The 16,852-nt window shown below is 38.9% G+C and overlaps 1 pseudogene; it reads right to left on the reverse strand.

The window, feature by feature from the left end:
- Positions 1-421: 421 nt before the first annotated feature.
- On the reverse strand, positions 422-1,894 carry LOC137498558 (uncharacterized; annotated as a pseudogene).
- Positions 1,895-16,852: the final 14,958 nt, after the last annotated feature.

Below are 16,852 nucleotides of genomic sequence, written 5' to 3' on the forward strand. Positions count from 1 at the left end.
TGCAAATTGTTTGTAGTGGTGTGTTTGTATATCTGAAGATCATCAGCATATAAATGGTAGTTACAATTCTGAAGTGTGGAGGATATGTCATTAATAGGCTCGGATTTCTATGGCCTAAAATATATGAAATATGTATACATTTATGACCTAAAAACATAGAAGTATTGCCTATAAAATTCGGAATATGACTTAATGAATAGCATATACGTTAGATAGAAACACTTTTATTACGATTGCTACAGGCTGTAATTAATTTAGAATATTTCATGAACTCTTTAAGGTTACAAGGACGGACTCTGCGGAAGACATGAACACTACAGTTACTTTCTCTGTTCAATATTCAATCAGTTTTTAATACACAAAACATATGTTATTTTAATGAAACTTTCATATCTGTTCTAGTCTCCATTACCAGAATTGTTTAATTTATGATCACATGCATCGTAAGATTGCTGAATGAGAATCTCCTCCTGTTGTCGCTGAGTATCGTCTTGTAGCGAGAAAAACTTCTTTCGACATCACACGATATACCGGAAGCGTACTTGAATAGAGTTAAATCACCTGGAGAGAATTCCTTGAAATATGAAGATAAAGGGTTTCCGCAAAGAATGTCACTTATTCCACACAGATACACAAGTGCGCTATTATTTTCCTGTACATTTTCTAATTTTGTACACACACTAGATGCTATTGTTCCTTTCGCATATTTTAATTCCTGTTCAATGCACTTTAGAACATGCAGTGCATCGCTTAGTTCTGCACCTGAAACTTCCAGTTGCGTGATTGCTCCAGATAAAGAATTGAAATTGGACTTTATGTAAGCCAGGTCCACTTTTAATGTAGTGCTTGAAAATAAATCTTGAGTGGTTTTTTTGGTGGACGATTCTGCAGGATCAAAATACTTCACGATCTTCTCCACGACATCTACGTTGTTACAATAGTACACTGCGGCATCAAGTCAAGTCCCCCATCGCGTTATAACTGTCTGGGGAGGTAGGGGTAGTGAAGGTGCTTCTCCTTGAAATTTCTGAACGCGAAGTGGAGCTTTGAAAAACCCTTTCTTACAGTTCGATATTAATTTATCAACTTCAGGGTAGCTACTTCTAACTGCTTCAGCTGCCCTATGCAAGGCATGTGCAAGACATGTCACATGTATCATTTTCGCGTATAGCATTTTAAGTCCCTTGGCTGCCTTCACCATATACGGAGCAGCGTCTGTTACAAATAGAAAAATGTGCTCTCCCTTTGCCCCGTTTGGCCACAACAGATTCATTGAATTGTCGAAGAGAACTGCAATGGTGGAACGATTTGTCTTCTCTAGTTCTTCACATGTTAAGAGGAACGTATCTCCAGGCCGGTCTTCCTTCAGCGTGCCAACGATCACATTTGCAACATATCTTCCATCCACATGTGTGGTCTCGTCTATTGAAACCCATATCTTACTGTCTCCCACGCCACGTCTTATTATATCCAACATCTCTTCATAACAAGGGTTCAGATAGTCCTTCCTGAAAGTAGATTTGTTGGGAACAGGATGCTTTGTATATTTTTCAATAAACTGTCTGAAGCTTCGGCTATTAAGTTTCTTTAAAGGAATGTTAGACGAAACCATCATCTTGCAGAGATCTTGTGAAAATTGTGAACACTGAGAACTTGATGTCGTGGTTTCAAATAGCAGACGTTCCCTATTTTCAAGTGCAGAATATCTAGTTACACAATTCTTATGTTTTACAGTATTACAGTGTTGTTGCACACAGAAGCGTTTTTCGGCAGTACGTTTTACCTCACACAATTTACAGAATAATGTCACTCCATCCGTACTGAATATGTTTTCACCGAAATCGCGAACAAAACTTCGCAACTTGCTACAAATGGAAACTTTCGTTTTAGGCATATTGAAAGGAACTGAATGACTGAAGCTCCCTAATAACCAAGGTCATTCAGTGTGTTGAAGGTGGAAGAGGGAAGGGCGAAAGAGAGAGATAATAACAATGACAAATAACTGCAGAATTACCTCTCCTTCCGTGTAAAGAACAGCCCGGATCCCAGGAATTGACCCGGCTAGCAAACAATAGCTCCTACCTGTTAGAAACATTCCATTAACTACTTTAGAATGGTCCTTCAGTAGTATATTCCAGTATATCCTGAAAATTAATTTCTAGAGCTTATTCTGATTTTCATAAAACGAAATTCACATGAAAATTATCAAAATATGTTTTGTTCAAAATTTGCCATACAACCTAAGAAAGCCTAAATATGCATTTATATTCCCAATAAAACCTGTTTAATTTTGATTATCATGCTTGGAAACGTGTTGAAAATACAAGACTATAAGTTAGTTACGGGATAAAATATGACTTGTCATAGAAATCCGCCCCCTAGTCATTATATGCAAGACGAACAATCGAAGCCCCAGAACAGACCCTTGAGGGACACTGGGTGATTATGCAGCCCATTGGGATCTTTGATTGTTTACCACTATGCACCGGCGACGATTTGTAAGGCACGACTTAAAAAGTTTTAGGGCTATCGGGCCGATATGCAGAGAGCAGAGCTTGATAATAATATGTCTATATCTACGCTGTCGAACGAACCATTAAAGTCAAGGAGTGTCAATACCGTCTACTGTCATTTTTCCATTGCTAGTCTTATGTCATCTGTTAACCGAAAAAATGCAGCCGTAGCACTATGTCCTTTTCTGAAGCCAGATTGAAATAGGTCAAGAAGAGCATGATTAAGAATTCTACTACCTGCTCGTGTACAACTCATTCAAGACCTTTTGAGAGAGGGGAAAGAGTCGGCATAGGCCGGTGACCAGATAGCGCATTTGCTGTGGTATGTTTTAATATTGGAGTTACTAGAGCATTCTTCCATGCAGTTGGAAACGTTCCTGTGGCGAGACAGAGTTTACAATGTGGGTAATAATTGGTAGGATCGCACCAATAAGGTTTTTAAAGCCTATTGTGATGTTATATGCTCCTTTTGCTTGTGACATAACTGAATTCAAAATACGCTTTACATCATTTACACTGACAGGGTGAAAAGAAATATTATGTTCGTTTTCTGTAGGGTCACTGATTCTTTTATTTAGATGGATATGATTCTGTGGCTAAGATTCCTTCATTGGGTTAGTTAAGTGTATCGAGAGTTGGAAAATGTGGCTCCTTGCATTTTCCAACTCCCATAGCTCGAAGCTGGTTCCAGGCTTCACGTGCATTTATATTCTCTGTTACATTTTTTTATGTGATTAAATTTCTTAATGCGAATTAATTGCTTCATTCTGTTACGTAAAAGACGATACTGTTCGAAATCTAGTTCATTATTTATTTTCTTGTATTCGTGGAACATTGCGTCACTGCAATAAATGATATGAGTAAAGGAGTGGAATCGGAGGTAAGGCTTTTTGCTGGTGATGTTATTCTCTATAGAGTGATAAATAAGTTACAAGATTGTGAGCAACTGCAACGTGACCTCGAAAATGTTGTGAGATGGACAGCAGGCAATTGTATGTTGATAAACGGGGTTAAAAGTCAGGTTGTGAGTTTCACAAATAGGATAAGTCCTCTCAGTTTTAATTACTACGTTGATGGGGTGGAAGTTCCTTTTGGGGATCATTGTAAATATCTAGGTGTTAATATAAGGAAAGATCTTCATTGGGGTAATCACATAAATGGGATTGTAAATAAAGGGTACAGATCTCTGCACATGGTTATGAGGGTGTTTAGGGGTTGTAGTAAGGATGTAAAGGAGAGGGCATATAAGTCTCTGGTAAGACCCCAACTAGAGTATGGTTCCTGTGTATGGGACCCTCACTAGGTTTACCTGATTCAAGAACTGGAAAAAATCCAAAGAAAAGCAGCTCGATTTGTTCTGGGTGATTTCCGACAAAAGAGTAGCGTTACAAAAATGTTGCGATGTTTGGGTTGGAAAGAATTGAGAGAAAGAAGAAGAGCTGCTCAACTAAATGGTATGTTCCGAGCTGTCAGGGGAGAGATGGCGTGGAATGACATTAGTAGACGAATAAGTTTGAATGGCGTTTATAAAAGTAGGAAAGATCACAATATGAAGATAAAGTTGGAATTCAAGAGGACAAACTGGGGCAAATATTCATTTATAGGAAGGGAAGTTAGGGATTGGAATAACTTACCAAGGGAGACGTTCAATAAATTTCCAATTTCTTTGAAATCATTTAGGAAAAGGCTAGGAAAGCAACAGATAGGGAATCTGCCACCTGGGCAACTGCCCTAAATGCAGATCAGTATTGATTGATTGATTGATTGATTGATTGATTGACTGCAAGCCACTGTTGCCTTTATATCGCTAATTAACCAAGGTGCAGGCGAGCGAGTGACTCTAGCTTGCCTAACTGGAGCACGCTTGTCGTATAGTTCTGTAAGTAGAGAGTTAAATCTTGTCACTCTCATGTCTGTGTCGTGTAATTGCTTTATACCTTCACAAGATAAACTGTACGCATGACTTTGGGGTTGTTGAAGATCGATATTTTTCAGATCCCTGTAACCAATAGGCCTATATTTAGCTTTGTACTTTGGTACCCGTAGAGAGTAGCACAGGTAAATTGAGTATGAGTTGAGATGCAGGTATAGAAAATTGACTGTACTTAAGAACATCATGCGGGTTATTTGTAATCATTAGGTCAATCCCAGTATAGCTTGTATATCTAAGTGTATGAACACGATTACTTGCATCTAGCGGTAAGATCATTATGTGGACGAAGGTAAATAGTTTGCTAATTCGGTCTGATTTGCCAGTCAGGGCCAAGATATTTGTGTTAAAGTCATTAGGAAGTATTATATACTCGTAGGTCGTACTAGTTTGAGGTCAGATTCAAGGTCAGAGATGTTAGCAACATTCGGTGGTTTATAGCAGCTCCTATCAATACTTTTTGACGGTTTATTATGGTCTCAACTAGCATATATTTCGTATGTGGGGTAATGCCTGATGATGATTTAATAATTATTCTACATTTAATATCATCTCTCCTATATACTGCTACACAAGACCGCGCGTGGCAGTGCGATCATGCCGATAAGACTATCTCTCTAGTTTTACAAGGGTAGAGTTAATTTTGTCAGACAACCAGCTTCAGAAATACACATAATGTACATGTTACAAGTTGACAGTATTAATCGAACTTCATCTTTGTGACTGAGGAGTGAGAGCGAATTGATATGGCGACATTGCAGACTTCGCGAGAACTGAGACGGAGGTTGTTTCAATAGTTGTTCAGTAGGCTGAGGGTTGGAGGCAGTTGATGAAAGTACACGAGGTTTATTGTCGTCTTGGAACACATTCCGGTCAATGACATTCACAAATGCCTCATCTACCGCATTAGTAGTTTAGGTCACCATCTGTTGACGTGTTTAAAGGGTAGTTGACACATTCCTGGAAGAAACAATGATAACACACACACACTCTCAGACACACGCAAATAGTTACATACACATAGAATACGTTTGAACATTTCATTAAAGAAAAATAATAAAACATGATAAAATAAAAGATATTAATAAAATTACACCAAAATATGGCTGAAGAATTAGACTAGAGTAGGTTTTTTTTAAGGTGCTGTACTCTCAGGCCTTAAGTGGACCTGCCAGCGAGCATTTCAAAAGTAGAAGAGGAAGCGCTTGTAGGTGTGGATGGGAGTTGTGAATGCTATACGACTATTTTACGAATTTGTTGCAAATTAAGAAGTCAAATTGGAAGAAACAGTTAAGGAACTAGAAAGCTTATTTCACTGTAGAATCTACAGACACAGGGTATTGGTATTGTTCATTTACTTGAGATATTTCGGTTCATCCACTGTTGTTAAATTGTGGCTGGTTTCCTCTCCTTTTACGAAAATGCGTCACTGTATGGTCCAGACATTTCTCACTCGAACTTAATCTACAGCTGCCTTTACTATTAGAGCGCAAGCCGCAGTTAGGTCCTCCCTGATGGTGATCCCAGTGCCTGTCAACCTGCGCTTGTTACGATACGCTCCCCCATCCTATAGCTTACAAATTTCACAATTTTAGACCGCTTCACTCCCGGCCCCCACCTGCCAACACGGTGAGACCTTTCGATGTCCTGCATGGCAATGTCAAGGCCAAGTTTATCTTTAAACAACCTGACTGTAAGTTCGTCAATGTTCACTTTCGGCGATTCGGGAATTCCGAACAAACGCACACTTCCTCTACGTTGGTATTGCTCCAGAGCATCAGTACTCCTTTTGAATTCATCCTGCACTGCTTTCAGTTCAATTTCCCTATTTTTAAAATCAATTTTAAATTCATTGATAATCACAGTGTTGAAGTCCAGGGTGGCCTGGAGTTTTTCAGCCAGAACCTTTGTGACACTTTCAGTTATTGCCTCAACGATAGCTGAGAGAATGCCTTTCGACTGTAGAGCTTCCCTTACCTGCTGAACAATGCTGTCCGCTAGGGTCGCCTTACTCCCGCTATCGGTTGCAGGCCCCGTCTCGGTCCTGGTTTCCCGGCTGGCCGCATTCCTTTTGTCTCTTCCCATGATTAAATTTTGTTTATATTTACAAAAATCCACTGCACAGCACTGGGTGATGTCGTGAAGTAAACAAAACACACTTCTAAAGTTGAGATTCACTACTTTCGTAACGAATTACGCATTTACTACACCTGCTAATCAACGAAAACTGGGAGTACACACACACAGCCCTAACAACTTTCCGCCATTTTGCCGTACAAGGACGAGACGGGACATAGCTCATTCTAAGCCTCACAATGCGAAGAACAAAACTCGGTAAATCTCTACGGACAGGGAACGATATTTAGTGGCTCTGAAACTAAACGTTAGAGAGATATTGGCAGCACACGATCTCCGTTCTAGGAATCGCATGAAGAAATGTCCGCCGCTGCCATGGTAATGCTAGCTCACTGATTCTACAGTAGAATACAGGCCTGGTGTTCGAAGTAGGTAAGTGCGTGATTAGGCAATGCAAAGGAGATAATATGCTTTAAATGTTTAAACTCTTAGCTAGCGTTAATCTGCTGAAATACTTACGTGTACTGGATCCACATTTCCATACTCTTACCAACATAATTATTGTGAATATTTAAACTCATAGATAGCTTTACTGTGTCGAGATACATGTTTGCTTACTGGATCCACATTTCCATACTATTATTACGATAATGATGATGAATAGCACCTAAGTGACACTTTCGCTATTTGTAAGAGAATCTGTTTATGTATTTTAATCTCATAAATTTGTCTGGTGAAAAGAGCTGTGGGGTAAGATACCTATATCATCAGTGTGGGTGGGGTTGGGAAAGGGTTGAAGTAAAAAAATATTAGAGAACGACCAATATCATTGTAGAATCCACATTTTTGGGGTCGCTGAGACAAATAGTGACACTCCAGATGTATTTAAATTCCAAGTTCTGCCCCATCGACACTGTGTTGAAAAGGAGTGAAGAAGGAAATGTCCAAAATAACCGAGATTACGGATGAATGTTTGTATGCTCCAGCATACCTCTCAACTAAACTTAGTACTTACCATCTGGAAAAATGACTGTTGAGGCAAGACACCCCTATCACTCTTATGGAAGGGAGTGAAATATAAAAAATTTCTGAAAGCGACGGAGAATAGTATAGAATCCATACTTCTCATGGTGGCTGAGATGAACTGTGGCATTCTGGATGTCGTGTAATTGATAGTTCAGCCCCAGTTGGAATGAAGGTTGAGAACAGGTGAAGGTGAATGTCCAAAATAACCAAGAATATGGATGCACATTTTGTGTGTAGGTTATCTCTTAACCGAACTTTGTACACATATGACTTACTATCTGCAGATATATACCATAGGGGGAATATAGCCCCAACATCCTTAGGGTGGTGGTTGGGAGAGGGTGATGTAAAAATTTCGACAACGACATATATTCGTGTCGAATACGTATTTTTCTGGGTTGCCGAGATGAATTTTGACACTCTGAATGTCATCAATAAGTTTGAATATTAAGGAAAAGTCATCGTTTTCCTTAGCTCATCTTACCCGAGATCTGAAAAATAAGTTTGAATGGCAGGTCCCTGACCACGTTGTGCCATTTCACTGTCATGAATGAACAGTTTGGAACGAAAATGGACGCTATTTCGGGTGAATATTGAACATGGCACGCGAAGTCATTCGTTAATGTCGAGGAGATAGTATTTATATCGGGAATAAGCTGAGAATTAGTATCAAGAAGGCAGTGAAAAGAATAAAGGCTACGGTATTGTTGTAAGTTTATTATTGCAAATACTCCAGAGAGAAATCGCTTCAAGCTACACGGGACGAGGCTATTGCTACGTGAAGAAAACGATATTGCCAGTGGCAAGCCCAAGACGAATGGTACGTGGAACTATATAAAGAGAAGAGTGGAAGACTAAATATGTATTACATCGAATCATCAATACGGTATTACTACATATGTCAGGCCCAATCTCACCGACTACAAAATAATTTATCAAGACAGAGCAGCAGATGTCTTTGTATAGCTGTAGAGATTGCTGGCATCAGTGTAGTAAATATTTACAAACCTCCACAAGTCAGCTGGCCAAATCCTCCTGTAAGATCCTTCAGTCAACCAGTAGTGTAAGTCGGTGATCAACAGACATAGTCCTGTATGGGGATATCAGAATGAAGACCACAGTGGGTCAATTCTAAATGAATGGATGGATCTGTACAATCTTCAGCTTGTGTACAACGCTAAAGATCCAGGAATGTTCCGATCAGGTGCGTGGTTGAAAGATTATTCCCCTGATCTGTGCATTGTATCTAAATCTGGAAATAACGATGTGACACAACGAAAAGTCATCAAGTCTTTCCCACACAGTCAATATAGGCCAGTCATTATTTATTATGGTGCAGAAATTCCACCAGTCACCTCCATCCCTCAACCTCGATGGAATTTTCAACTTGCGAACTGGGAACTGTTTCAGAAAGGTCTTGATAACACCGTTCAGTGGATTCCCCCAATTCCATCCAATTATGAACGATTTCTGCGTGCTATTAATGCCAAAAACTATATTCCACGTGGGTTTCGGAAGGAATACATCTCCGGATGGTCTCAGGAATGCAATGATTTGTATGTTGAATATCAAGAATCTCACGATGATACAACAGCTGATGACCTTTTGAGAACTCTCAATAAGAACAGAAGAGAAAAATGGCATAAAACAGTGGCAGAATTTAACTTTACGCATTCTAGTCGCAAAGCCTGGAACCTTATAAGAAAACGTGGTACAGATCCAAGGTTGTCAGGCACTGTCCTACGTGTGAATGCCAATGCTGTTGCATCCAGAATAATGAAGAATTCGAAAGCTAAAATTGACAAGGCACATACATGAATCGTGAGAAATGAATTGTACATAAAGAGATCCAGTCTAACACCACATCCTGACTACTCAGGTGACTTCAGCATTGAGAAACTTGATATAGCCTTGAATATGCTGAAGGTAAATAAATCTGTTTGCTTTGATGGCGTATATCCAGAGTTTCTTAAAGCCATAGGACCTAAAACAAAATTGTGGCTCATTGAATTCTTCATTGAAATTCTACGAACTGGAAGATTACCAAAGCTTTTCAAGCAGGCTGAAATAATTGCCATCCTGAAACCAGGCAAAGACGAAACCGATGCTTCTCACTACCGGCCAGTATCGCTACTCAGCATTACCTATAAGCTACCAGAAAGGCTTATTCTAAATCACATTCAAGAGGCCATTGATCAAACCATCCCTGTTAAACAAGGTGGCTTTGGGAAACATCGGAGCTGCTGCGACCAGGTTTTAACATTGACAACTATAGTTGAACCAGGATTTCTACAAGGTCTCCGATCAGCTGCAGTTTTTGTGGACCGTACAGCAGCTTATGACACTGTGTGGAGGGATGGCTTGATGTCGAAGTTTATTGAAATCATCCCATGTCGAAAGCTGGCGTTTCTAGTGAACAACATGCTCTCTGACAGACGCTTTAAGGTGTTTCTGAACGGACAGTCTAGCAGATGGAAGACTCTAAACAATGGCCTACCTCAGGGATCAGTTCTGACCCCCATTGTTTAATTTGTGTATTCATGATACGCCAGACACTGACTCATTGAAAATCCTGTATGCAATTGACCTAGCGTTAGTCTTCCAGAGTAAAGGTCTTATGCACTGTGAGAATGTACTGACAAGTGATCTGACGAAATTGAATGAATACTTCCATAAATGGAGACTTCAACCTAACCCAAAAATACTGAGGTTACTGCATTCCATCTAAATAATAAGGAAGCCCATAGGAAGCTACATGTGACCTTCGACGGAACCGAAGTACCACATAACTACAATCCCAAATATGTAGGAATCACTCTGGATCGGTCCTTGACATTCAAACAACAGTGCATCACGTTACCTAAGAAACTTGGCTCCTGAGTGCATCTACTCCGCGAGATGGCCGGAAGTAGCTGGGGTGCGGACGCCAATACCCTACGCACTGCTGCACTCGCTCTTGTGTATTCTGCTGGTGAATACTGTATTCCTGTATGGCAAAACAGCATTCACACAACAAAGATTGATGTCCAGCTTAATGAAGCCATGAGAGTTATCACTGGTACTGTCAGATTTACTCCCATTCAGTGGTTACCTGTCTTAGCTAATATTGCCCCGCCAGATCTAAGGAGGAAAGCAGCTAAGGTAAACTTGCTCAAGAAGATCTCTTCTCATAAGCACTTTCCCTTGTAGGATGCCCTACAACACCCACCAATAACTCGTCTGAAATCACGCAAACCACCCTGGACTGATTTTAAAACTATCAGTTCTTTCGACATGACCTCTGAGTGGCGACAACTTTGGTATGAATATCCATCCAACAACGCTCAGTTGGTTCAAGATCCAACATAGAAGGTGGAAGGATTCCAACTGCCACGTCAAACCTGGTCGAAGCTGAACCGAATTAGGACGGGTCAAGGGAGGTGTGGCTACATGTTGAAGAAATGGGGTTTCCGTTCATCTGCTGACTGCGACTGTGGAGCGGAGGAGCAGACAATGGAACACATTGTTAAGGAGTGCCCCACTTCGAGTATTTAACGGTGATTTGAGGCTTCTACACCAAGTGACTCCGAGTGCTCTGGACTGGTTGTCAAATTTGGACATTTCTATTTGATATTAGATTTTTTGTGTACTTTTAAAGCCATACGATATATATGTATACAAACCAAGAAATTTAGACGATTTTTGGGAAACGTTACGTAACAGACTACGTCACGAAGCGCCGAGCTTGAGCTACAGCATGGCCGGACTACACTATAAGGTTGTGACGCTGGAGATCCGGCAACGTTACTTGGAGTCAAGCATGTGACTTCTGTGTTCGTAATTTTTAAACAAGCCTAACGAGGTGTATTATTATATTTTGTGTTGTGCGTGAATTAAATAGATGGCATTGTCTTAAATTCAGAGTATACTGAAGATATTTTATGTGTTATAGTTTTAAAAAATAACCTACACTCTGTTTGGCATCCTGGAACGACATTAATTTACGGCAAAGGTGAACTTTCTCATGTTGCAGTATGTATAATATTGACATTACACATAGATTTTAAAGCCATTCTGTGTTTGTATTTTTCAAATCGCATTAGTCAAAAAGTTCTGCATGATTGTGTTACTTTAGGTTGCTCAAGTATGACAACTAAAACTACTGGTAGGCTTAATTTCAGATGCCAAGGCACTGCTGTTTCACAAGTTTTTGAAGCTGAGAAGAAGATAAGAGTGCAGTGTTTGCTAGGATTAAGGTCTACAGAATATAAATAAATATATTTTAACAAGGACATATTTGAATTAAATTCCGTTTAATTGAATATAACGAAAGAGATATACGCATTGAATTTTCCTTGTGCTAGTTAAAGTAAATGAAATGGGAATAGACTTCGATAACATGTTTCCTGTCATTTACATTTCAGTCTATGCAGCTTTTAAGCTAGCCAGTAAAATTATTTGCAGATACTGTATCTCAAACATATCAAATAAAACGGTGGAAAATGACATGTTTAATAGCTTAAACAGAGGTGGGTTATCTGTCCCATCAGAATTGTTCTTAAATGTGTGTACAGGTGTATATAAGATTATGCCGGTTTTAATCTCTGAGGAATATGGAGTAGCATTCTTTCGGAGTAAGAATCAGAAGCGTATACTAATTCAGATTACAAGACAAAGTGTAATTGATACAAGGGGGTGCTGCTAATATTGTGAAAACCTCTATATGAATATATCTGCCTATCTTTGCCCTATTTTGCAAATATTTCAATCAACAACTACACAAAACAAGTTAATGATGCTGATGATATGGTTAAATGTTCTGGAAAGAAAAGAAAACTGTTGACCCTGGAGTGATTATGTTGTAAGTTGATTCCCAAAAATTGATGGACATAGGAATGCATTGTTTCTCTAGCTGTAGGCATATGCTTCTTTATTCTAATATGCACATTGACGTATTTATTGTAATTTTCACCTTGTTTTATGTGCATTCAATGAGAACTGCTCTGCCATCAACGTTTTATTTGAGAAAACGTAATTGAAGGTTAACTTCCCATATGTTACAAGTAAGTCTCCAAGGAGTAGCAGTACAGTGTTGCCAAGTTTCAGTGTCACGACCTTAGTGTAGTCTGGCAATGGCAGCTGAAACTCTTTAAAATCGCTGCTAAGAAATAAATAAAGCTACGGGAATTAATAGCAATATATAGAAACCTAAATCAGATTATACAATTGAGAATTTAGAAGACATATTGGTAATCTGGTAGATATTAGCTGGATTCAACTTAAAGAAGCATTATTTTCAACATATTTATGAGTAATTAAAAGGCTTTGTACATACTAAGATGACGAAACTGACCATGTCTGTTTATATTTTTTGTCTTAACTGCACAAGAGATGTCCAGCATCATGCACTAAGAAGACCAAGGCTGACTGTCCGGTGATGATGACCCGAAGTCGACGGAGATGACCCGAGGTGACGGAGAAGGACGGATGACCTGCCCATATGTTTCCAGAGGCTGGCAGAATGTAGCAGCCATGCCTAACTAGATGTTCTAATACATCCAACAATATCGATGGAATGAAGGGAAGGAAAGATAAGTAAATTAATATTTGTCACAGTAAGCAAATTAGATTTTTTTTTTTGAAAAGTGCCATTTTCTGATTGTGATAAATATAATTCTGAAGTGCTGATATTGGTTTAGGTCAAGGAGATTGAATTTATATGTAAAATCGCGTGCATGTAACGACTTAGGAGGATAATCTAATTAAAAATAGGAATTCTTTCGCTAGGATGTATTAGATCAGTGGTAACCTAATTTTGCGTTCGTAATGTTATCTCTCATAAATAAGAAGTTAATTTGATTGAATTGTGAGTAGTATACCGACATTGTGGTTAATGTTATGATTAAGTTAGGATGTTATATTACAAAATGAATGTGATATAGTGCAATGTACAGGTCATACTTGGATTATAGAAAGACATATGAATAATATGAGGTGAATCCGAAGAGAATTGAGAAGGAAAACGGAATATTTAAGTGGATGGAAGATATTTATGAATTCATATGCGTCAAGTTAAGATATATAAAAGGGTTATGGAAATGGAGGAAGAGATATGATGCGAAGATAGGAAACAGATGTTATGTATGTGAAGAACAGCCTACACTAAAGCTGCAGTAACTTCTTCCATATGTCCAGAGAATGCCATTCTTCGACATTCAGTGACAATGTAATGGATTGTCTGCTCCACTCCCCCCCCCCCCCGTTGGAACTAGGGGAAGATCGGAAGCCCCACTTGTGAAGCGATGAAGCACATCATCCATGTTCAGTTCAAACCCTGTTAATAGCAACCCACGTTTTCCGTGGTAGATCGAAACCTGGAGGGGGACATTGTACATTAATTGAAGGCTGCCTCCCATGAGAAAGTTTGCAGCGCCAGTCTCTTCGGCACACATTTGCAGCACTGAAGCTGCTTGAAGAAGGTCTCGAGCTGTTTGAATCAGTGCTGACCTTGACTTCAGAAGTTGAAATCCACCAACTCTATGACCATAGATAGTAAGAACTGGTGCATTGTTATATTTGAGTACTCGCGAAACAACTATTTCATTCTCGTTAGTGCAGGAATTTCGATGTTACTGAGTACAGGCAGCTAGAAAAAAAGGGTAGATTTGATGATGCCAGGAACAACCCGCGTGGTTTGATTAAGGACAAAATCAATCTTCCGAACATGTGAGCAGGCGCGGTTCTGCCGTTAGGTCACATGGTCACGTGCACCTCCAGCGATTAAAACTATTATAAAAATCAGAACAACATTATGCACGATTACTGTCACGACCACCTTCAGTGAGTTCAAGAGGCTATGATTCACCATGGTTGTACTTGTTCTAGCAGCCCTGGACTAAACTAGGCAACATAGTAAAGGTCTAATCCTGGATGGGACCGACTCTTTCTTATACCTTCAAAAAATCAAATCAAAATCTCTTTATTTGCAAATGAGGTGTCTACCTCGGTGGCAAATGGTACACTAAAATACATTATTGTCAAGCACTAAATTTTAAATTAACAGGAGACGAAGAAAATTTTCCTAGAATACAATATTGTACAATTTACGCTAATAATTTTTCTATTAAACACACACATCATCCTTAATAAATTTATATTGTTTACAAAATTCTACTTATAATATCTTAAAAACATAGTCAACTCATATACAGTACGGTATGTGAAATTACTTCTAATAATACTATACAACTGGTATAAGATTAAAATTAACACTGAATTTATTCACATATTTATATTTTACCCATTTTGGAACCTAAGTAGCATAACGACCTGCTGCGTCTTAACCAGAGCCCCTTTTGCCACCACTTTTCAGAGTTCCTGAAGGGCCTTCACAGCTACCGTAGCGGTCCCAGGGCCCTCGAAGTCCCCACTGTACTTCACCCCTACAGGCAGTCCCCTACTTGGGCTGTCCAAACTCCTTAGACCAGGGGATGGAATTAATTTAATCACACACATTTATTATTTACAATATCCTGCACTGGTCAAATGCCCTCTAACATTTCATTTATTATCTCTGTTGTTGTTTATTCTCTTCTTGAATATCTGTACAGATTTTGGAAAAGGATCAAACACTACCCCTGGTAAACTGTTCCACTCCTTCATGCCCTTCCCAATGAAAGAAAATTTACCCCAATCGCTTCTGCTAAAATTCCTTCTAATTTTTTTACTTGTGGTCAGTTCTACCAATATAATTATTTTCCAACCGAAGCCTCTCACGGATATCTCCCCATGCTTCTTCTCCTGTATAGGCTCTATATAATCCTATAAGTCTAGTTTTCTCCCTTCTCTTACTTAAAGTTTCCCACCCAAGTTCCTTTAACATTTCTGATACACTACTCTTTCTCCTGAAATCCCCTGTTACAAACCTTGCTGCTTTCCTCTGCACACCATCTAGTTCTTTTATTAGGTATTCTTGGTGAGGATCCCAAACGCTGTTTGCATATTCCAATAATGGACGAACCATACTTAAGTAACTTTTTTTAAAAATTCTTTGTTGCATCCTTTAAGTAGTCTCATTATGACATGTAACGATCTGTATGCTTTGCCAACAATGTCATCAACATGACCCTTCCAGTGCAAATTACTTTCAAATCTCACACCTAAGTATTTGCACTTGCCATCTTTTGGGATAACTACCTCATCCAAAGTTTATTCAAATTCAGTTTTAAAGCTCCTGTTTGTAAATGTTGTAACAGTTGATTTGCCTCCATTAATCTTCATATTATTTTCTTCAACCCATTCTTGGATACTGTCAAGGTCCCTTTGTAATTCTGAACAATACTCAATGTTATTTATTTCCCTATAAACAATTATGTCATCTGCATACAATCTTATTTTCGATGTTATATTGTTCCCTAAATCATTTGCGTATATTAAGAAAAGTAACGGACCGATTATACTACCCTGTGCAATTCCCTTCCAGACTTTCTCTTCCTGTGATTTATTATTTCCTACTTTGACTTTCTGAACCCTTCAATTTAGAAATGTTCTTATCCAACGTATAACCCTTACATCCAATCCTATTCCCTCCAATTTCTTTAATAATATTCCATGTTCCACTCTATCAAAGGCTTTGGAAAGATCTATAGCTATGCAATCTAACTGGCCTCCTGAATCTAACTGATCTGATATGTCCTGCTGAAATCCCACCAGTTGTGCCTCGCAAGAAAATTTCTTTCTAAATCCATACTGGCTCCTCATGAACCAATTTTTATCATCACATATCCCTCTGATGTACTTTGCTATTAAACTCTCCAGTATTTTACAAACTATACTGGTCAGGCTGATTGGTCTGTAGTTCTCTGGTTTCCTTTTATCACCCTTTCCTTTATAAATTGGTATTATTATAGATTCCTTCCATTCCTTTGGTATCACACTATTATTTATGACATAGTCAAAGAGAAATTTTAAATAAGGCACTATATACCACCCCATTGTCTTTAATACCTCATGCTTTTCCTTGCTGAAGCAGTTGGATTTCTCTCAAAATATCTTCATTTGTGAATGAGAAGCTTCTTGTTTCCCTCTGTGTCTCTCCCTCTCTATCTTCTGTTACGGTTTCCAAGTCCTGACAATCTTCTACTGAATCTCGGAATTCCCTACTAAAGAGGTTTGCTTTCTCAGTATCTGTTAAATAGTGTTCACCCCCTTCTCCCGCCATTGTAGGAATTTGGATTCCTATTCCTTTTTGATTCCTAATATATGAATACAGCTTGTTCCATTTCCCTTTGTGGTCATTACCCTCTTGAAGAATGCCATTCATATAATT

Source organism: Anabrus simplex, chromosome 1, assembly GCF_040414725.1.
Source record: "Anabrus simplex isolate iqAnaSimp1 chromosome 1, ASM4041472v1, whole genome shotgun sequence".
Lineage (NCBI taxonomy): Eukaryota > Metazoa > Arthropoda > Insecta > Orthoptera > Tettigoniidae > Anabrus > Anabrus simplex.